This window comes from Pangasianodon hypophthalmus, chromosome 11 (assembly GCF_027358585.1).
Source record: "Pangasianodon hypophthalmus isolate fPanHyp1 chromosome 11, fPanHyp1.pri, whole genome shotgun sequence".
NCBI classification, from domain to species: Eukaryota; Metazoa; Chordata; class Actinopteri; order Siluriformes; family Pangasiidae; genus Pangasianodon; species Pangasianodon hypophthalmus.
The window spans coordinates 2,498,035-2,522,181 of record NC_069720.1 but is presented as its reverse complement, the minus strand read 5'-3'; the positions used below and the strand labels follow the sequence as shown (position 1 = coordinate 2,522,181).

Below are 24,147 nucleotides of genomic sequence, written 5' to 3'. Positions count from 1 at the left end.
AAAATTGAAATTAAATAAAAGCACAAATTCATTTCTAATGTATTCTATTTTTAATCTTTGTAACATTTTTCCAAAAAATTGAGAAAGTGTGTTTGAGGAAGTGTGTGTGTGTGTGTGTGTGTGTGTGTGTGTGTGTGTGTGTGTGTGGAAGTGTGCCAGGAACTGATTTTAGGATGCCTAACTCTCATGGTTAGGTGTGTGTTCAGGTCACGTGTTTGGGTCACGGATGCTGTGACCCCAAACTCTGCCCCCCCCACTCCCCCCAACACACACACACACACACACACACACACACACACACACACACACACACACTCTGATCACAAGAATTTCGCTGACGTGTGGACATGTTGCACACGTGGAGCGGACGGTGCAGGAGAGAACTGCTATTCCAAAAAAATAGAATTTTCTTTTCTTTCTATTTCAGCACCTGGATCCTGACTGGAATTTACCTTAAGACACCTATAGATGTCCGGCAGGCATGCACTCACAAAATACACACACCACACACACACACACACACACACACACACACACAGAGTCCCAGATCAGATGCTTAAACTCAAAATCTCAGTGAAATCTTAGAAATAATTCAGTCTGCCCCCCCCCACACACATATATATATACACACACACACACGTGTTTGCGCTTGTAAACACAGACCAAGCACCATCTCTATAAAACATACCCCAACAACTACTCACCCCCTACCCCCTCCACACACACACACACACACACACACACACATACAGCCAGTACTCCCACCTGCTCCCACCTGGCAGGATCAAACAAGAGTGCACTTCCCACAAACTCTCCCACAATCAATACTTTCAGCCTCTCCCACTCTACTCCACACACACACACACACACACACACACACATGTATACGCTGAGCAAACTCCCTCCAAAGAGCATGAAAGACAGAAGCACCACACTGACCTTCCTTTCTTTCCTCTCCTTTCTTTCTTTCACGTCCACTCCTCACTTTTCCTCCAGGCTGCTGCTGCTGCTGCTGTGGCTACACTAGTGGAGCGCTACCGGCTGAGATGCCGAGTGTGTGCGCATGTGTGTGTGTGTGTGTGTGCGTGTTCATGCGTGTGTGTGTGTGTGTGCAAGTGTGTGTGCTGACTGGAAAGAGAGAGAGAGAGAGATTTCACACCCAGGCTGCAGCCCTGCCTCCTGTCCTGATGGGGCTCGTGAATGCGAGCTGCTTATTTAGAGAGCCGGCGTGCGCTACCTGGCCGCTTAAAGCACGAGGCAACATCCAGAGTGCATAATTCCCCCACACACACTCCCTCTCTCCCTCCTGTGCGCTTACACACACACTCACACACTCATACACACACTCATACACACTCGTAGTTGCTGGTGCTTTCTCCTAGCTCTACAAACGTGCTTCTTGGAGGTCTCTAGACTTTGGAAAGACACACACCAACACCACACACACAAAACACAGGGACAGGATGGGATGAGATGGGATGGGATGAGATGGGATGCTCCATCCTTTCTCCTTTTCTACAAGGAATTCTCTCTACCAGGAAGCACATGGATGTTTATGAAATGTGCTTGTATTCTTATTCATGCTCTTATTTGTACTCTTATTCCTGTTTTCACCCTATTTGGTATTAGTGCAGGATAAAGTGATCCAGAACAACAGGGGAGAGTGTGTGTATGTGTGTGTGTGTGTGTGTGTGTGTGTGAGATAAAAATGTGTATTAGTCAAATTTATTATTTATCACCAGGCTGAATTCAAATCACTCCCCCCTTCATATGGCTGGATTTGGGCAGAAAGGGGGCGAGGAACAGGGTTTGGGGGTTTGGTCTGGATTTTGGGAAGCCCTGAAGGGAGGTGAAAAGAATATATAAGATATTCATTTTAATTTATTTATTTATTCAGCCGGCCGCCTCACCTTATCAGCCAGGCTGTCGTTTAATGACATCACTGCCAGCTTCTCCGAGCTGTCCAAAATCAGCCTGGCCCTCATTTTTCATCAAAATGACTTCAATTCACTCGGCTTCTCTCTCTCTCTCTCTCTCTCTCTCTCTCTCTGTCTCTCTCTGTGTGTGCGTGTGTGTCTCAGTGTGTGTGCGTGTGTTCGTTATTGCCCCATCTCCAAAATGGGTGAAATGGAGAATAACACAATTCCACTGGTTTTACACTTTCATCAAAGTCCCAACCGAACAAATTCAAAACAGAGACCAAACCATTCAAACAGTTTTGATAAAAAAAAGTATTAAAATTAAAATCAATGCATTAGTCAGAAATAATCTGGAACATCTATAGCTTTGTCACAGTATAGCAAAATATCTCAGTCTATTCCAAAAAAAAAAAATAAAAAATCCTGTCTCAAAAGTGTGCTTACTGAAAACAAACAAAAACAAAACAAGAAAAAAACATGATTTTTTTTTTTTTTAGCTTTTTTTTGTTTAGGATTCTTAGCACTCCTTTTTGAAAGAGAAACAGTGAAAAAAAATTATTCATGGATCAATGTATTTCAATTAAGGGCAGATTTTCCACTTAATGCAAAATATGTAAAATAATAAGTAAAATATGTAAGTTCAACAAAAAAGTAAATATGTAAATAATAGCAGGTTTATAAACTCATTAAATAGAAATACATACATTTACAAACTTAATTTTTGTTGTAACATGGACATTATATGAGTATGTTAAAGCTACATATTTTACTCAAGTAGAAATCCTGCCCTCAATTTAAATATGTTGATCCATGAATTTTTTTTTCAGTGCTCTCTGTGCTCATGAATCAAGAACGCCCAGCAATAATTTGAGCATGTTGTCTAAAATGGAGGCTTTATCCATTTTAGTGATTGGAGAACTGTCACACTCATGTGTCCATGCCTTAGTGAACAAGTGCTCTACAAGGCTAGTGCACTAGAAATAACTGTCTAGGCCCCTAAAACCACTCGACCACTTATACACACTCGGACATCATCGTGAGCCTTATTTACTTCTACCTGAGTTGTTACGTCGAGCTTGTAAGCAAGAACGCAAAAGTGCTAAAAGTAAGGAATAAAACATACTGCGTCATGCTGTTGTAGGAAAAGAATCAACAACGGGCTGGTCTGATGATTATTTTCCAATAATAGCACGCTCTGAAGTGTTTCATTCCTCTTCTACCACAACAATCTTCCATTGATTTTAACTTATTATTTATTAAAGAACAGCACTTCAAACTTTTTATCTATTTATAGCTACTTTTAATGTTAGTTCCGGTTCTCACTTACATTATAGCAGCTATAAACGATCGTTCCCCTCCAGCCTCTCTGTTTTGTTCTCTCTTGCAGTTAATAAGACAAAAAAAAAATCAGTTCGTCATATGATTAAGAATCCAGAAAGAGTCCTGAAGTTACTTTCTGACTTCTGACTGTTACAAAGCGCTGACATTGGAGACTCCTTTCAAAACCCTGCCTCATAGAAAACCTCCTTGTGAAAGAGCTGTTACTATAGAAACGATAAGATTTTAGAACGAGCGCATTCATGTATGGTATATAAACCTGGGATTTATAGCTGCACTACTGTTGGGGCTGCTGTTACAGAAAATTAATCAACACCTTCTGACCAATCAGAATCCAGAACTCAGCAGTGCCGTGGTATAGCATGTGTTATAACATATATATAACATACCAATTACCAAATCTGATAATAAACTTCACAGGAGATGTAAACATGCAAGCAGTCAAATAAATAAATAAATAAATAAATAAATAAATAAATAAATTTAATCATACTGTATACTCAACAATAAAAAATTAAAAATTTAATAGAAAGTTGTATGAAATAAAAAAAATAATAAATTATGATTTATTATCATTGTTTTGCTTTTTTTTAAAAAAAGAATTTCAATTAAAAATTCTAATTAATTAATTCTAATTAATACTAATTAATAAACTACTTGGCTTAAAGTTTGACTCTGTGTCTTTGTCACTTAATTAAATGATTCTATCAACTTCATCCCTCAATATAAACCAATGTATCAAATGTAGCAACCTAAAATCCATCAAAATAAAAGTTATAGTGAAATGGTGTCTGTTAATTAAAAAAATCCTCACAGCCTCAAATCCATGAACAAAAATTCCCGAATCTTTTCACTTTAAAAATTCACTAAACTGGAGGAGCGGAGGAAATAGCCTGGGCCATTTCAGCAGGTCCATTAAAGCATGGAGCAGAACAGGTAAATGACTCTATTGACATTACCGTCCCAGTTCAATCACCGTAATACTGTCGTAATAATCCACATTTTTATACATTAGTTTTAAAAAGCGCTAGTTTCTGAGGGAAAAAATCATTTCGTCAGTTCAGCTCCTCTGCTGAACTATTAGCGTGTAAAAAAAAGAGGTTAAGGAGTAAGAGAGAGAGAGAGAGAGAGAGAGAGAGACAGAGAGAGGGAGGGAGGGAGGGAGGGAGAATGACAAGGTGTGAAGAGTGAAAAAGGAAAGAAAGAAACAAGCGATAGTAAAAGTTAAAATGGACGTTTGGTTCAGACTTCGCTCAGAACAGCATGATGACAGAGATTAGCTCAAATTAAAATGGAGTACAATTAATATTAATGAGACAGCTTAAATGGGTTTAGCATGAGTGTGTCCGAGCGAGAGAGAGAGAGAGAGAGAGAGAGAGAGAGAGAGAGAGTGGAGGAGGAACGTTAAAACTAGCTAGCGACAAAACAATGGCGCAACAAGTGAGTTCAGATTTTCTCAACTTTATGCATGACACTCTAAAGCGACAAATTGGCTCAAATGATCTCTCGGAGTGATCGTATACCACACGTGGTGCGACAAATTAATTCATCCCCACCTCTCACAACTTTAGTTCCTACCTGGGATTATTGTCTCTGGAGAGTGTTTCTAGCTAGTACAGTTAGCTTACGCTGCTACTCTGCTAATGGCAAATATTACAAAGCTGAGTATGTAACGTGCAAATCAAGAGAACAATTTTCACCCTGAGTAGTGTGTTATTAGTTTGTGTTTAACTAGTTAGAAGAAGATATACAGATATACAAGTGTATATGGTGGTGCCTCTGGTGAGTGTATGTCGCTAATACAGTTAGTTCAGGCTGCTAATCAGCTAACAAAGCTAATACAAAGCCAGGCAAACAACCAAAGACAAATAAATTGTATACTGTAGTAAATTTTGTGGTATAGGTTTCATTTTGGACGCTACACTTTCTCTTCAGAGCTCCAAACTCCGAATGGACGGTACATGATCACAAATAACAACTGTAGCGCAACAGACAAACTACTAGCAACACGAGCGACTTGTCAGTCGCTAGCGTGAACGCAGGGTTAACGCTCATCTTTAATTAGCTGCATCATGACCACAATCTGCAATGTTTAAGGTTTAAGTTCCAGCACAACTACATAACCATCACGTTTTTGCATTTATCTACATACAAAAAAGTATTCACGCCTTCAGTTCTTCTCTCTTTCCTCCCGTCTCAAGATTTTCCTCCTCAGTACCATTATTATTATATATTATTCATATTTTTATTACTAAATTATTACTCATTTTCTTCTTGGAGCACTTTTGTAATTCACATTTGAGGTTCTCATCAAAGCCAAGCGGCAGAACGAATGCAGACGGATACTTTTTTCCGCCTAAAATAATGCAAAGAGCATATTAAATATATATAAAAATGATAAAATATTGAGCATTAATTTAAAAAATAAAGAGATAATTTGGCTGGGACAGGAATTGCCTTTTCATTAGGACAATCACTTTTTGCTTTTTATGTCTGACGTTCCCATTACGTCACATTACTTTATGATTAAAGTTAAATCATTAACATTTTTTATTCCTTCTTCTTACCAGGCTGCTTGGTTTTTTATTTTTATTGTATTTTTTAAATATTTTAATAAAAATAATCTAAGAAAGTGTTTTAAGTAACTAAGTAAGCTAAGAGCCCTTAATTATCAACCAAGAACCTTTTTTAAGAGTATATGTACAAAATCCTTTCATTATTTTCTTCTAGAACCTCTCAGGCATTTAACATTCAGCTATCATGTTACTTGTTACACTTTAAAAAGAAAGACTCTTTAAGAGTTCACTTGATAATTAAAGGTTTTTAGTTTCCTAAAGGGAAATTTTCCTCAGAACTTTCTGGAGAAACCAGAGCTAGAACCAGAGCTAGAACCAACACTTTATGGTGTACTACATATAAAAGTATGTATGAGTCCCAAGCCCTTAAGTGTCCATACTGTAAGACTAGACATTTTTTTTTTTTTTAGAAACTTCTAAAATATCTCACACTCTTAAGAATTCACTGGGTTTTTAGCTTCCTAGGAGGGCTCTACTCGGAACCCTTTCTGGCAGGACAACAAAAGGAACAACCAAAAGAGCCTTAAAAGTGTGCTATATAAAAGTGTGCATGATTCCCATGCCCTTAAGTACACACACTCGATTTTCCTTTTAACAAACTTCTAAAATATCTCATACTCTTAATTAAAGGTTAAAGGATAATTAAAGGTTCTTAGCTTCTTAGAAGGATTCTACTTGGAACCCTTTCTGACAGAGGAAAACTGAAAAACCCTTAAGTGTGTACTATAAAACTAGAAAAGTGTGCATGATTCCCAAGCCCTTACGTGTCCATGCTGTAAGACTGGACAAATTTTCCTTTTCAGAAAGTTCTGAAATATCTCACTCTCTTAAGAGTTCAATGAATAGTTAAGGGTTCACAGCATCATAGAAGGGTTCTACTTGGACCTTTTTCTGGCAAGAGAACCAGAGGAACAATCAAAGTGTGCTTTATAAAAGTTTGCACGATTCCTAAACCCTGATGTGTCCATACTTTTTTTTGTCTCTTTTTACAAAATTCTAAATGATCTCACACTCTGAAGAGTTCATTGGACAATTAAAGGTTCTTTACTTCCTTGAAGGGTTCTGCTTGGAATCCTTTCTGACAGGAGACAATGGAAGACCCCTTAGGTGTGTACTATAAAACTAGAAAAGCGTGCATGATTCCTAAGCCCTTACGTGTCCATGCTGTAAGAGTGGACAACTCTTATTTTGTACAAGCTTCTAAAATATCTCCTGGAATAACAATGTTGATCGTGGTGCATTATTAATTGAGCTTCATTAATAGCAGAACAAACAGAGAGAGAGAAATAAATGGAAAGAGTCATTATAACCTCCATGTGAGCATCGTTGCATTGTAATACACGACTGAGGCCAGGAGCCAACATCGCCGTCTGCCCAATTGCTTTCTGAAGAGCTTTCTATTGTCTGCGGTGATGAACTTGAGCACTGGCCTCCAACCCCAGGGTCTTTCTGTCTAATTCTGCAGCCCCCTCTGCCCACCTGCCCCCCATCCGCCTACCCATCCTCCCTTTCTGCCCCCCCTCTCGCCTCTAGCTCATATTGCAGCTGACTCCGGGCCCCTAAGAGCTGTGCGCAGCGGTGACCGGCGCATCGCCTCATCACCTTGCAGCACCGCTGAATAAAAATCGCTGTAATGAAGCAGACCACAAAATGGCTCCTTGCGCACCGGAGATGGTGGATGGATTGTGGAGAGAGGAGAAATAAAAAGTCTTTTTCATTTTCTTTTGCACACCTTCCATCTTCCTCTCTCTCTGGTCATTTCCTTCTCACTCTCCATTTGGCATGTGGATGCAGGCTTATTATTTAAGAGACAAAGGAAGGGAATCTTGGGAAGAGACAGGTGGCTGCGTGGCTGAGTGATGAGAAAATTACGGGATGAAATCCAACCTTGCAAAAAAAAAAAAAAAAAAAGAAAAAGGGAGGGGAATAAAAAATAAAAATGGCTGCACCTCTTTCTCTTTTCAGCTCTTTGGAGGAGCTCAGCAGGAATGAGAGGACTCCTCCTTCCTTCCTTTTTCCCCCGAGAAAGATTTCAAATCCCCAAAGAAAAGCGCCGTCCACTCTGCCATCTTCATTTTTCCTCACTTTCTCTCCCCTGTCATTTTTCTCCATTTGCTCCACAGCTCGGTTTTATGCGCACACTCGCCCCAAATGCATCTCAACTGCATGATTTCTATTTTCATAACCGTAAACATCGGGTTTAAAGAATATGAATGCTGCAGCACTCGGGTGGAGCTGTGTGACCGGGGCTGCACTTTGAGGCTTTTTGGCTAAATTGGTGAATTTTTCCGTCTGGGTGTGGGGTTGTGGAGTTCGTAACGGTTGTGGATGGGTAATGAACGCCAGCCTGGGTTCTTCTCCGTGAAGCAAATGAAGCACACTACGCACTACACATATGTGATAAAGCAGGCGGCCTAAAACCTGCATCAGTGCCAGCTACGGCCAGAACACATCACGGCCTCACAAAATGGCCGTACGAGACTCCATTTCCCAGCAGCCACTGCCATTACCTCATTACTCTTTATTATGCACACCTGTTTTCAGTTTCACCTTGATGAAGTTGTGTTATTTAAGTGTTTCATTGCAAAGCTTCTGTTGTCTTTTGTGTGTGTGTGTGTGTGTCTGTCTGTCTGTCTTGCCTCCTTCTTCTTCTACGTCTTGTTTTGTTCATTTTGTAGCTCTGGTTTCACCTGTGAGCCAATAAAAAGCCTGTACTCGCATCCGTATCTGCCACTACATGACACCCAAGACACAAAATCAAAACTCTTTATGATGTTTGGTTTCATTTTCATGCAGGTGCAAGTGTAAATTTCCAGGTTAATGCCGGCATGTTGTTATTTTAGTTGGACGTAAACCTTCCTGTTTTCTCCCAGTTTCTGATTTCATGATCTTGAATGAAGGCACTTGTGCTGACGATGTTGTGATGTCAGGTCACTGTGATCAATGCCAATTTCGACCGAAATTGTGTTAAATTTTCAGCCTCTCAGTGCAGCACTACAGAAGAACAGTATTTTCCTGACTTTAAGCAAACAGTGACCAATCAGTGACATCTGCGTATTGACTTTTGAGCTAGTGGCTTTCATGGCAGCGACGTTTGGCTCACAATACATTAACGTGGTCTTAGCATGGTTATGGTTTTGCGCAGTTAGGATCATGATGCATCTACACCTTTATCTAAAAAAAAGTAATATCGTGCATGGACTTGTTTGTAATGCGACAAACTCCTGTATTAAGTTTTCTGCATTATATTTTTCATGAAGCTATAACCTAAAATGTAATGAGAAATAGAGATGATTACGGCATGTGCTAGCTCAAAGGGCAGAAGTATAGAGCTAATCGGAAGCGACGTGTCAACAACTTTCATATCATGTATGGCATATGACTACTCAAAATATAAGGAATATTTTTAAGAATTTTTGTGCATTTTTTTTTTAACGGACACCTGTGTTTTTTCTTGCATCATTAAGATCTGTTTAGATTTGTGTCATGCAATATAAAGTCCAAATACATCGCTTTCAAACCATGCATTCAGGAGTTTTTGAAGAGGAAGTCACTGAGTACCAGGTTTAAGGGGTTAAAAAGTCCCATTCCTAGGATTTTCCCAGGAATATTCCTACGTTAATATATAAACAGGTGACTTCAACTAAATAGTAAATCATAAACAGCAATGCTATTTTACATCTAAATAAGAATAACTCAGTTGAAGTGACAAAATTAGGAATCTAAAATGTTTACCAAAATGAACTAGATTTGCAAAAGAAAGAAAGAAAGAAGTAAGACAGAAAGAAATAATGTTAAATAAGCAGAAAAAGAAAGAATAAAGAAGAAAAAGAAGAATTAGAGAAGAAAGTGGAGAACGTAATAACTGTGCGCGTCTGTGCTGCATGTGTGAGTTGAAAACAGAGCTGCTGATTGGAGTTTTTGTGCATTTTGTGAGTTTTTTCTTGAACAGAAAGAAAAAAAGAGAGAAGCTGATGAGGGAACGACTGTTTAAAGCTGCAGTAATGTAAATGATTGGACATTAAATGTAACTACAAACAGATAAAAATTATGACTTTGTTCTTTGAGAAATGAAAAAATGCGAACGTTGCTAAACTGTTGTGGTGTAAGAGGAATAAAACACTTCAGGTTGGTAACAGTGACTCCGCCTCAACACACCTAAATGAAGTTGATTATTTTTCTCTAACAGCATGCCCCACAGTGTTTTATTCCATGTTTATTCCATGTATCATCACTTGGGATGAGCAAATAGTAGCTGAACGTTCATCACTTCAGCTTTTTGTGGCCGGGTCACGGCGCCAGGACTCGAGGCTGCATTATGTCACAAGCATTCACACGTGCACTACGCTGACGTTCTTGTTTCCTCGCGCCGATGTACGGCACGCTCGACTTCGCAAATGAGTTTACACCGCTGTTTAATGACACTCGGTGCGGCGTCTCAAATCAGGAACGTGAGACAAACAAATTTGTGCGAGTTTGATGGAGTTTATCAAAATGACAGGCAATTAGAGGAAGCCTCACCTTGGGCCTCGGCGCGAAATTAGAGTCATCGCCGCAGATGTATGTGTTTGAGGGAGAAAAAAAGCGTAGCAGCCACGGAAAAGCTACGGGGCTCTCTGTACACACTGCTGAATTAAACATCCAACATCCTATTACTGCAAACAGCCCCAGGAGCTCTCTCTCTCTCCCTCTCTCTCTCTCTCTCTCTCTCTCTCTCTCTCTCTCTCTCTCTCTCTCTGCAGAGAAATGACAGTAAACTCCAGCAATCATTGGCACCAATCAATTATGCATGCGATACATTTTCTTAGGCGGCGTGAAATCTAAAATGGTAAATGTTTCTTAAGCCAAGGTTTTTTTTTTTTTTTAAAGGTTCTTGCCCTTAACATGGATGTCTCACCAAATAACCGATTTGTATAATTAAAATGCAAAACAGGTTAAAAAAAAAAAACTCCCAGACTTACAATCTTCACTTTTATAGCTACAAACTACTATTTATACCTACTTTTATTTATTTATTTATTTATTTGACCATAAATGTTTTAATTATAAACAAAAATGAATCAAATTAAATAAAACATCTATCTATCTATCTATCTATCTATCTATCTATCTATCTATCTATCATTGGTTTGTTTATTGTTATTTACTTTTATATTGGTTTATTGTGGTGTCTTTCTTTCTTTCTTTCTTTCTTTTTTTCACTGTATTTAAACATAAATAAGTCCAAATTTAAGAAATAAAATATTTTTTAAAAAATCGTTTCTTGTATATGAACATAAAAAACCTTAGGAAAAAAACAATTTTTGCAATATTTACAAATATACGATTCGAATTATTTAGACATGATTGATAAGTAAATGATGCGTAGAGGGTTAAGATGAAAATGCGGAATAGAAAGACAAGATTTTAGGGAACTAACTGAGTCTCTGAGTCTCTGCAGGGCCAAAACTTTCACAAACTGCTCAAATCTAAGGCTGACGAAGTTCAGAACTTCACTATTGAGTATCACAATGGCAGGCCAAAGCTTGTGTGTGTGTGTGTGTGTGTGTGTGAATAGGCGTGAGTGTGTATGTGAAAAGGGACGACTCCAGACCAGTGCAGCTGGAGGGCCATTGACCCAAGCTGCCGGTCACTCCCAGAGGTGTGAGTGTGTGTGTGTGTGTGTGTGTGTGTGTGTGTGTGTGTGTGTGTGCCGCAACCCCTGAAGCCCGCCGGCTTTCTCTGATAATGACCTCCGTATGCGTCTGATGGAGACGGACAGGTATCGACAGGCCCGCCGAGCGCTGCCAATGAGACGCCTACAAGTGGCAAGCGTGTTAATAACAGGTGACCCGCTGGCCTCTTGGCTCTGCCCGGAACATTCTCTGTAAAGTGTGTGTGTGAGTGTGTGTGTGAGTGTGTGTGTCTCTAAATGTGCATGAACTTTCCAGAGATGAGCAAGGAAATAGGTGTGACATTGACTGAAGTTGGAAAAAAAACATATAGGTGTACACTGACAAGCTCCAACACACACACACACACACACACACACACAGACATGCATGCATTACACACACACCACACACCATCCGAGCCTTTGTGTCTGCTCCTCAGTAACTTCCCAGATAACAGACACTTCCTATCATTTTAAACCAATGGCCCTCCTCTAAGATTACATGCAACTCAATCCACCCTTCACACACTAATTTGTTTTTCTCATCCTCCTTTTTTTCTCTTTTCTTTTTTTTTTTCTCCTCCCTCTGCCCGGGTGTAACCGAGCCGCTCGAATATATACAAATTTAATAGAGCAAATAGAATCATTATCAAATTCAAATCAATACAAATCTAGCCCCAGCGCCCTTAAAAGGCAGCAATATTGAAATACAACACTGTCTGCATCCCTCACTCCTCTCCTCCTCCCTCACTCCTCCTCCATCACTCCTCCTCATCGCTCCATCTCTCTCTTGTACATCTGACGTTCCCATCAGGCTCGAACAAGCAGACAGGCGCATTACGGATAATCAACAGCTTTCATTAACGCACACCGGGTTGATATTTCCGCCAGGAAAACTTTTTTTCTCTCGGTGCTGTGGCGTGTCCCGCCCCTGCCCCGCCCACGCCCCTGCCCCCGCCCCCACCTCCACTTACATCCTTTCTTTTTTTTTTTTTTTTTAAATCTTGTCTCACGACAGGGTGTAAACTTTTTTCCCGCCCCTTGAGCATCTCTTGTTTGTCATTTTTTTTCACCTAGATTTATAAGAAACACACATACACACACTCACTCTCACACACACTGATGTCGACACACAGTCTTTCTGAGTGCAGCCCATCACCGCTGATTGATAAGCTCAGACATCAAGATCAAATATCACCAGCTCACACTTCTTTCATGTGACAAAATGACACCGCTTACAAATACACCGGTGAATTACACACGCCGAAGACATTTGCATGATTCCTGGGAAAAATATTTCATTGTTTGATTTTAAAAAAGCCGTGCACAGATTTCCCTAAACATATACACCAGTCTATCGAAAACACAAATCTTTTCAAAAATGATTTTTCTTAACACTTTTCCTTCTATTTGAATCCTATAGTTTAAAACAGAGGTGTTCTCAAAGCTTTCTGCAACCAGGGCCACCGTAAAAAATGTACTTTTAAAGAGTGTTGTCCTTTTATGATCTATTCAAAGACTATATTAATTATTTCAATGTTTACAATAATATTTTAACTATATATTTTAGTCATGGAGCTTGTTATTCACTAACTTGCAAAAAAGAATGAAAAGAAATGACATTCATTTTAGGAGCATAATCACTGTATGGACTAAAATTACATTCATTGTTTAAACTTTATTCATGATAATATTTTAGCTATTAATTGGAATTAAAAAGCTTTTTAGTTCTTAACTTTAAAAACAAGAAAAAAAAAGAAATGCAGATTTATTTTATGAAAATAATTCACTTTTATTAAATATTCAACTAAAGTAAAATGTGTAAGGACTAATCATATGGTAATATTTTGGCTATTTTTTGGAGCCTTAGAGTGTTTTATTCCTGAACTGTTTAAAAAGAAGAATCACAAATTTATCACAAATTTATATTATGAATCCATAATTATTTTAAAGATTAATCAAATGTTAGACTGATTATTTAATATGTACAATAATATTTAGATTTTTAAATGTCATTAGATTCAAGTTGACATTATTTATTATTATTTATGTGACTCGTTTTGGAATAATAATAATAATAATAATAATAATAATAATAATAATAATAATAATAATAATAAACAACTCAATAATAATTGTAAAAATTTGATAATGGTGGGTTGTGATTTCAACCACTTTCAATAAATAAATAAATAAATAAATAAGGACTTTTCTCTCATCTGTCCTTGCGTCCTTAGAAAATCTTTTTTTTTTTTACTGAAATTTATTCCTGTGCTGAAGTAAAATATGCTGCACTACCACTTTCGATGAGAAATGCTTCTCTAAAACTGACTTCATCTGTTTTCTCTTTCATATTGTACTTTATATTTTACAACGTTTTTTCTAATAAGGGAGTAAAATCTCTTTCCTGTCTTTACATGTAGCCCTAGAAGGAGAAAGACCTGCTCCATGTTAGCGTATAACATCACTCCTGGTGGTTTTGAGCTTATCATTGGTATGAAATCTAACTGGGAAATTATTCCTGTGACAAAAGACACGGAGCGCTCAATTTATCCGTATGAAGGACGTCTGAAAAATACTGGAGCTTAATCAGAAAATTTGAAGTGAAATGAGAAATGTCACGAGAAAAAAAAACGCAAATGTTTTAAAACGCAGTTGTAATATTTCAACCTCCTTCCATTATAGATAAAGTTATAATTAGAGATGGCACTGATCCCGGTCCCAGGATCAGTATCGGGCTGAAACAAGCAAAAAAAAAGTTAGATTAGATATTAGAGAAAAAAAGAATGACTTTTTCCATCTATTTTTTAAGTGATTAGTTAAATAAAAAAAAGTCATTTTACAGTTTTCTTAAAGAAAAAATATTGAATAGGTATCAGATAATACTCAAGATATCGATATCGGTATCGGGAAAGAAAAAGTCATACCATGCTATCTCTAGTAACAAGATGAACATTTAGACTTATGAGGACATGATAGTTAAGCTAGCGTAAAATATGTTAAAACGAAAACAAAAAAAAAAGGAAATTTCTCAATGTATTCATTCTAACCATCATCACAGAGAAATAGTATTATTTCTATGCATCGTTTCCTAATATATGACTTCACATTAAGCCACAAGATGATGATTTGAAGATGAAGGAAATTCTCATAATGAGCGAAGTGAGGATGTTAACTGATGAGCTTATGGACTGATGGGAATTTTCCCGGCTCGTGAACATGCTGTAAGCACGGCGTGAACATGTGTGCACCGGCCTTGACCTTTTTACAGACAGAGAACCCTGGCACGGGGGCAAAGGTCAAGTCCGGCCAGGTCACGCTGATCCCCCTCCTTACAAATGCACAGAAGAGCATCTGCTCTTCATGTGCTCTTCATCTCCAGTGCTTTAACACACACACACACACACACAATAAGATGTCCCAACTGAGGCAGAGACACACAAAGTCAAGGTCATGTCTCACTCTTCACTCCTGTACCATGTCTCAAAATACTTTAAATTCCACATAACATGATACCACTTGTTCTTTTCCGATACCGATACTGAAACCTTGAGTATCAGCTGATATCAATACAATAATCTGATATTATTGTCTTCTGTAAAAACTACTCAGCTTTAAAATTCATATTTAAAAAAAAAAAAAATGGGAGCACTTCACATTTAAACTCTTTCACACAAAAATCACTTTCACTGTAAATATCTTAAATAAATATAACAAAGTACAAAGTATAAATATAATCAAATTAATCCTAACAAAAGAAAAAACAGTCAAAGTTTCTTTATATTAAACATGTCTAGCTCCAAATAGAAATTTCTTTTCCAAATCTAATTCCAGTCTTTGCCATTTGTTACAGGACCTGATGTCCCAGCCACATTTTTGCTCTATACTAGATATCAGATCAGTACCAACTCTACATTAAATTAAAGTGATACTCCAGTTTTTAGCATAATCTCAATCCACTGTATCTGTAAAGTATGTCTGATTATCATGGAAAGCACTTTCAACATGTTTCCATGAAAAACGAATGACAAATTTACTTACACTGGAAGTCTAAGATTAGTTGTTGGACACTGTCCAATTACACAACTTCAAATTCACAACTCTAGAAGTTCCACAGGAACAGTAAATGTGTTCAGATGAGACGGACAGAAAAGAAAATCTTATCAAAAAGCTATAAAAAGTAGTTCCAGTTGCTGTACACATTTTCCTGATGGCTTTGTGGTATCCATACACCATCAGAGCCTCATAAATACACGGCTAACATGGACGTAATGAAAAATTCTTCCATCTGCAAAAGTACTAAAAGGAAAAATTAAACAAATTCTGTCTTTTAAACACAAATTTTAAACATTTATTGACTACAACAACTGCCCTTACACTTCCATTATAATCAGTAAACACATTTTCTGTTCTTTTCCCAGTACAGGAAAACATCTTAAAATTTTCCTTAAGATAATCACACATACAGACATGCCGTTATATTAAGATAATGCATGCCGGGTGGTGTGATGTGGCACAACGTGCAAGCGGAGTGCCGCTACCCCTGAAGTGCATTATTTTTGTATAACCTCACAGGCTGAATGGTGTTAGTCCACTTATACCACAGCGATTTGCCAATGATTACAGTGTTTAATTTCTTCATGAACAAAACATCAAGCATTTTAACAGTTTATAGTTAGGTTTAATGTTGTGGAACGTCCGAGAGACAAGTTAGTTCCTGTTCTCACCTACAGTACAGCTGTGATAAACAATCATTCCCTCACCATCATCTCTCTCTATCTCAAAAAAAAAAAAAAATGCAACTTTTACCGAGACACCGGAAAGCGTAAACTCCTCTGTCCTGAAGACTTTCCTGTGCTGATTAACTACGTAAAGTACTGCTACAAAGTGCTGACACTGGAGACTCCTTCCATAAATGTTAAATAAATATCTCCTAACAAAAATGTCACCAGATTAATGATTATATGTTTTACTTTGTTAAACATCAACATATTTTTTTAATCTGTTTATTATTTGTCTTAGGTAATGTGACACATCTGCCATACAAGTTCCTGTGTATGAGCTGTTACTATAGAAACAATAAAGTATAAGAACGAGCGCATTAATATAAACCTATCGTTCAAGTTACAGCCGGAGCTACTGTCCGAGCCGTGTTGTTATACAGACATAATGCACATCTTCTGACCAATCAGATTTGAGCATGCAACCATGATGTGGTATAAAGAAATTTACAGCACTGTGCTGTTGAATTCTGGACTCTGATTGGTCAGAAGGTGTTGATTCTTATTTTTTTTAGAAAAGCAGCTCTGAGAGTAGTGCCAGTTTTATATTAATGCGCTCAGAATATGTTATCGTTTCTATAGTAAAAGCTCAATAACAGAGAAAATTGAATAAATTGCATTGATACGGTGTCGTTTTCTTAAGGACATCTTCATATCAAGTTTATGGAAGGAGTCTCCAGTGTCAGCGCTTTGTTACAGTCAGAGGTAAAGCTCTAAACTTTTCCGCAGTGTGACAAGCTGTGCTATAACGTAAGTGAGAACTTGTTTCTTGTGTCACGGACGTTCCAGAAGATTAAATGCACCTAGAAATGGATAAAAAGTACAATGTGTCATGTTTTGATAAATAAAATTGTAAAAGTGGCAAATTGCTGTGGTGTATGAGAAAAAAAAACACTTCAGGACTTCAGGGTGGTAACATTAACCATACCATCGTTGATTATTTTCCTATAACAGCACACCATGCAGTGTTTTCTTCCTTACTTAAAGGAGATATTCACACTGAATTACGTATGATGAATTATAAAGATGGACCCCAGAACTGTGAAATAGAGGTACGTTAATGTCTCTCTCTTTCTCTCTCTCTATCTCTTTCTTTATCTACCTCTCGCTCGATCTGTCTCTCTGTGCATGCAACATTTCCCTCCGTCTAATGTGGTGGTGATGTGGCCTGATGTGAGACTGCTGGGGGCAGGACTGCATAGGTGTGTGCCCATAAATGTCATCAATCTCCCAGCATGCTCCATCTGTGTCATCTGAAAGACATTTAAGCCAGCTGCATGTACCATTAAAGAAAGAAAGAAAGTGGTCCCCGCCACTGTCCACATTTCACGTCTCATAGGGTGTGTGTGTGTGTGTGTGTGTGTGTGTGAGAGAGAGAGAGAGAGAGAGAGACGAGGCTGACAATTCACTCACAGAAGGACACACTTCTCATATTCACTCTGTTGTTTTCATCTAGGTAATGTACTGAGTAGAAGGTTCCACGTTTACATCTAAATATCATTTTGTTCGTCTCAAGTGTTGAGCTGAATTTTGTACAGTTGTGAAAAAAGAAATATCGAGGTTTCTAGTTTAAAAAAACGCCATCATAATAATGTCACTGATTTTTTTTTCCATTTGTAAATGATGCGACACCCACATCTTCGGAAATTCGTTTTACGTTCCTCCGTCTTCGTCGTCTGAAACCTCTTTTCACTCGGCCGCCGCGTTTAAACGGTTTAAAAGAAAAAAAAAAGCAGGCAAATAAAATATTGCTTCTAAAATCAAAGCCAAAAGACTCCAAATGGTCATTTTCCAAAAAGTTCACATAATTTGTCTATCAGTGACCGTGATAAAGTCAAAGTAAAAGGTTATGTATTATGTTATGGGAAAACAATCAACGATGGCGTGGTGTGATGGAGCGGAGTTACTGTCGCCGCCCCAGAGGTGATTATTTTCCTATAACACACATCTCAGTGTTTTATTCCTCTTATACCACAGCAACTTGCCAACAATAGCATTTTTGATTTATTAAAGAATAACATATTATATATTTTAATGTAAAATGTTTATAGTTACATATAATGAACATGTTACTGGACAGCTATAAACAGTCGTTCCTTCACCAGCCTCTCTTTTTTTTTCCTTCTTGAAGTGAATAAGAAAAAAAAAAAAACACACCTTGCCATGTTACCGAGAAACCGCTACACGTAAACTCCTCTTACATCTGACTGCTACAAAGTGCTAACACTGGAGACTCCTTCCATAAATGTTAAATAAATATTTCCTTACAGATCAATGACTCCGCACATTCTTTATTATGGTTATTACTGGCAAAACGTCCGCTGTACAATTCCCCGCGAATGAGCTACAAACGATAACCTGTTAGCACGTTATCGTTGCTGTTATAGAAAACTAATCAACACCTTCTGACCAATCAAAATGCAGAATTCAACACGGAGGCTGGACTACAGGTTTCTACAGGACTACGGGAACATTACACAAACACAATCAGCTCGTTTTCCGCTACAAATACAGCTGATGTTCAGAGAGAAAGAAAGAGGAAAGAAAGAGAAAGAATGAGAGAGAGAGAGTGAGTGAAAGAGAGTGAGAAAGTGATCCAGTCTCCCACTGCGCTCTCACTTTAGGACCTGTAATAGACAGAGTCCTTCTCATTCCCCTTCAATTCTCACCTAAAAGAGTGAGCCACTCTCCCCGGCCTTAATTATATACTCCCAGATCTCTGTTTAAACCTAACCTTCTCCTGGTATCTCTCGCCCAGAGAGAGAGACAGGAACAAATGAAGAGCACTGCTCCATAGCTAACTGCGTAGGCCCGAAACGAGGCGGCGGCGCAGAGGGGGAGGTGCTGCCGTGGATATATTATGTATATATGGGAAGCCGAGGCAGGGCTTTAAGGAGGAAGCTGCTTGGTCAGCATCGCGCAAACTGGAAATGCGAGCCGACAGACTACATGTGGGATTATGGATCTCGCCTTGTATGTAACCGAGCAAGGTCTATTGAGCTAAATTGAATTATTTTAGCACACCGCAAGCCTCTAAAGCATCTCCCACTCTCCTTTTATAGATCTTTCTCTCACACAAATCGGCAAAAAACATACAGCATGGCCTTTTGTTTTTCAGTGTGCAAAGCGCCTTAATGAGCTCCTATTTAGTTATAATTATGTTCTACCAACTCACCAACATGACTAACATGAATAACGTTAGCATGCTAAAACCACAATTTTGTACTTTTTTTTTAATATGCCGTGCATTCTGTCCTCAGACTCTTGAGACACGTTTGAAATTGTTGCAAATTAAAAAGAATAATGCATTATGTTGCTACGTTTACTGCAAATCTGTGTCAAAGCATTTTCCTACACAACCTCCATTTTGTTTAATGCACGTGTTCCTGCCCTTAGTCTGGATTCCTCTGGAAAAAAGATTTGATTCAATTCAAATTTTTTCAAGGTTTTCATTTGGTTCACCTTCGTAATATAGATATTGTGATACGTTATATCACGAAACGCATTGGCGAGGTATCACAGGTATTGTTGTATTATTGTATAACTTTTTAAAATATATATATTTTTAATAATTACCAGCTGGTTTGTTAGTTGTTTACTGTTTGAATCTTTTTTTCCCCTTCTTTTCAGTGTGCATTTATTGTTGTATACGTTAAAGTGTATAATATTAAAGTGTCATCCATTTTATTTCTTAAGTGCATTATTAAATACTGATTTGCATACTGATATTTCATGATACTACAGAAACGTCATATAATAATTCATAAACAAAGCATGAATAAAAGAACTCAAATCACAGAGTGCCACACTCAGCTTGACTTCTGATTAAACATTTGAAAAAATGGACTGTTCGATTAATATCAAGGTTTTTCTTTTTTTTTTAACACAGGTGCAGTGATAATAAGAAACGGGGTATAATGCACACCTCACACCTTTTCTCCACATATAACTCATTCGATGCTCAAGTCTAGCTGTTCTCTACAGAACCTATGTATAAGACCGAGAGTTGGCAGGGGGAGGAATTATGGAGGTGCACAAGCTCATCGGAGTCACATGACCACCCTGGGTACAGCGAGGGGGTTGAGAAGCGGCGCGCCTCCATTTTGTGTGAGTACCTGTCTCATTTGTTTACCTGCAAATCACTGTGTGTGTGTGCATTCCGTCATTTCTCTGATCCGATCGTGTATATGTGTATATACCGTATATACTGTATGTGTGTGTGTATATATATCTATAATATTATATATATATATATATATATATATATATATATATATATATATATATATATATATATATGTGTGTATATAAATCAAGGGAAGGGGTGGTGGGTGTTTTTATTGAGGCAGTGAGTGAGTGTGTGAGTCGGTCCGGGACTGGGATCTGGAATGCCATGGAGGGTTGATGAATAGCAGCGTGGTCCGGAGTGAGTGAGGAAGAGGAGGGGGAATCAGGAGAGATCAGTAGCCAGCAGGCTCAGCTACTCTACATCCCCCTCTTCCCTCTTCACTCCTCCCTCCTCCATCTTTCCTTCACTATTCCTATTTCATCTGGTGCTCCTTTAAGCCAGGGCTGTATTTCAGACCTCTTTCCTGGCCTCTCTCTCTCTCTCTCTATCTCTCTCTCTCTCTCTCTCCCTCTCTCTCTCCCCGCGAGGGCGGACGTGCGAGCCGCATATGGTGCGCTGAAATTGCTGTCTGCGAGAGCATGCTTCTGCCTGTCCAGACTTCATCAGTGGGATTAAAGAAAGAAGGGGAAAAAAGAAAACTATAATGATAGTGGGCCCAGGGTTTTTTTTTTTCTCATTTTTTTCATTTTCCCCCTTCTCTCCGTCTCTCTATCTGTCTGTCTGTCTGTCTGTCTGTGTTTCTGTCACTCTCTCGCTCCATCACCTTTTCCTCATGCTCACTCCTAACAATAAGTGCCCTGAGATGAAAGAAAGGCTTCGGAAGTGCGATGGAGTCGAGCTGGTCTTCCGAATTCTGAATTCTGTACCAGCGAGTCGGGTTCATTAGGTAATAATAACACACATTCTCTTATCAGTCATCAATAATTTATAGGAAATAGGATATAAATATGACATGTTTAATGTTTTTTTTATATATAGGTTATGCAGGTCTCGTATCTATTAGATCACACGATGCTGCAGGTTTACTGATCGATTTACAAAAACATGACTTTGGAAGTCAAAATAAATAAAGCGCTTATGATCTAATAATAAGTTAGCAAGAATTTTGATTGCAAGAATTTTTAAGTGGACAAATTAGAAAGTTGTTCATTCATGATTCATTGAAAGACTCAGTATGAAAAATGACAAACCTTTGAGAAAAACTGAATACACAAAAAAGCCATTATGGAATACAGAAAGAAGAAATGTGAGTTTTAAGTGATATTTTGTACTAATTAGGATGTTTAGGTTTTCCTAGACTTCCAAACATGATTCAAAAAGAGACTAAATATCAAAAAAATTAAACAAATAAATAAATAAAAGTGCTCGAACAAAATCCATATGGTCCAAATAGAGAAATAAAAAAATAGCTTTTTTGATTGATATTGTGGATCCAGTTAGGAAGTCTACTTTCACAGACTGACTCAATATAAAAAAAATTTCTTTTTTCTTTTCTTCTCTCTTTTTTTTTTTTTTTTTTTACAACAATTGGATACACAAATAAGGATCTTTTCATCTACATAGATAAATGAAAAATGAAAATGATAAAAGTAATTTTTAATTTATAATTTAGACTAATTAGGATGTTAAGACTTCAATACATGATTCATAAAAAAAAAAAAATTCATATAAAAAATTTACAAAAATGTACTGTTCATATCACAAAGAAAGCCCTTATGGTAGGAAATAAGACGTGATTTGTTATGAAAACGATATTTTTGGACCATTTAGAAAGTTGTCCATCAGTACATGACTCACAGAAAGCCTCAATATAAAAAATATAAAAAAATTAACATTTACTGTTCATCTTTTTCATCTTTTACAAACATTTTGTACAAATAAAGTCCTTTTAAAATGATAAGTGGGGCTAATTAGGAAGTTTAGACTTTCCTAGATGTCCAAACATGATTCATAAAAAGGCTCAATATAAAAAAATGAGGAAAAAAAATACATATTTACTGTTCATACTGTTATTTTTTTTTTTTTTACCTTTCTTACAAGATGATGTCTGTTAGAAAAGACTAAATGCACAAACTACACTAAAGTGCACTAAAGTACCCCACACTGTGATGGAGATTGAAAGGACAACTCGGACACAAACCCCTTGATGAGGATAAATAAATGATTCCGTGTGCTTTCATCTTATCCCCTTTCGAGGGCTGATCAAGGGACGGGGTCATTACGGACGTCGCGTGCGCTGTTATTATGAGCCACACAGTTATTGCAGTCATCACTGTAATTGGCCTCAAATGGACACGGTGCTCCGAGCAGACGATATTTATCCTTTTATCTTTGGAGGTGCTGTTCATCAACTCAGCACTAAATTAGAAATAAACCGATATAATGTGTTTCATTATAGAACAGTGCATGCTGGATGTTTTGAAGTCAAATGAATAAATGGATGAAAAAAAAAGTCTGGAAATATGAATCTGAATATGAATATAGTGCTACAAACCCTGGAATCTTATAATCACGGATTATTGCTTTACTGCACAGGTTATTTTACACTGCTAAATACACACATTCTGCTTTAATATCATGAATGCATTGTATATATACACACACACACACACACACACAGCATAAAAAAATACAAATAAAAAGTTGACAATACTGGACACCATACACAAACGTGTCAGAGCAGTGCTCCATTCCCAGCTCCGGCCAAATAAACAGAAATAAATGGAGTTTTATTCAGGGATTTGCCAAAGCACCGGTCTCACTCGCTCCTACATTTGAGACGGACGAGAAAAAAAAAAAAAAAACGATGCAATCTTGACATCTTTCCCCGGCAGCAGATAATATTTGCTGTTTTCTTTTGTTCCAGATTTTTTTTCTAAGCCCAAGACACTTGAAATTTAAACCCGGTTCAAGAAATATCATTTGCCACAGGGCGAGGTAAATCTCTCGGCGAGCGCTTTCAAAGGGTTGGCCTGGATTTGTTTACTATTTATCTTATTTAAAAGCGAGGTTCGGTTTTACTTTTCAAAGAGCGAGCTCGGCTGCCGTGATCCTGCGGGTCAACACGATGATGAATGCCCCTTTTTTCTCCATTTGAAGAGAAAAAGCAAAATAATAAGGGGATCATTACAGAAAGAAGCCGACCGCACCTCCGGCCCTCTCTGATCACCAGCTACAGATGCTGAGAGGAAACACATGCTCTATAACGTCCACATGCTCTATAATGTCCTCATGCTCTATAACGTCCACATGTCCACATGTCCACGTTCTATAATATCCACATGCTCTATAACATCCATATGCACTATAATATCCACATGTCCACATGCTCTATAACATCCATATGCACTATAATGTCCACATGTCCACATGCTCTATAACATCCATATGCACTATAATGTCCACATGTCCACATGCTCTATAACGTCCACATGTCCACATGCTCTATAATGTCCACATGCTTTATAATGTCCACGTGCACACATGCTCTATAATGTCCACATGTCCACATGCTCTCTAATGTCCATATGCTTTATAATGTCCACATGTCCACATGCTCTATAATGTCCACATGTCCACATGCTCTCTAATGTCCATATGCTTTATAATGTCCACATGTCCACGTGCTCTATAATGTCCACGTGCACTATAACCTCCACATGCTCACATGTTCCATAATGTCCACGTGCTCTATAATGTATAATAATTCTGACATGCACATGCACTATAACCTCAGTGATGTGCGCATGCG

The 24,147-nt window shown here is 37.9% G+C and overlaps 1 protein-coding gene across 5 annotated transcripts in view; it reads right to left on the bottom strand.

The window, feature by feature from the left end:
* zfhx3b (zinc finger homeobox 3b) overlaps positions 1-24,147 on the bottom strand; it is a 376,578-nt gene that overhangs the window by 258,766 nt on the left and 93,665 nt on the right. The window contains exon 1 of one of the 5 annotated variants that reach the window (XM_053237887.1): positions 940-1,587. The exons of the other annotated variants lie outside the window; for them this stretch is intronic. The gene's annotated coding sequence lies outside the window, so the exon portion shown is untranslated. Of the gene's footprint in view, positions 1-939; positions 1,588-24,147 lie in introns of those variants that run through there. 5 annotated transcript variants of the gene reach the window in all.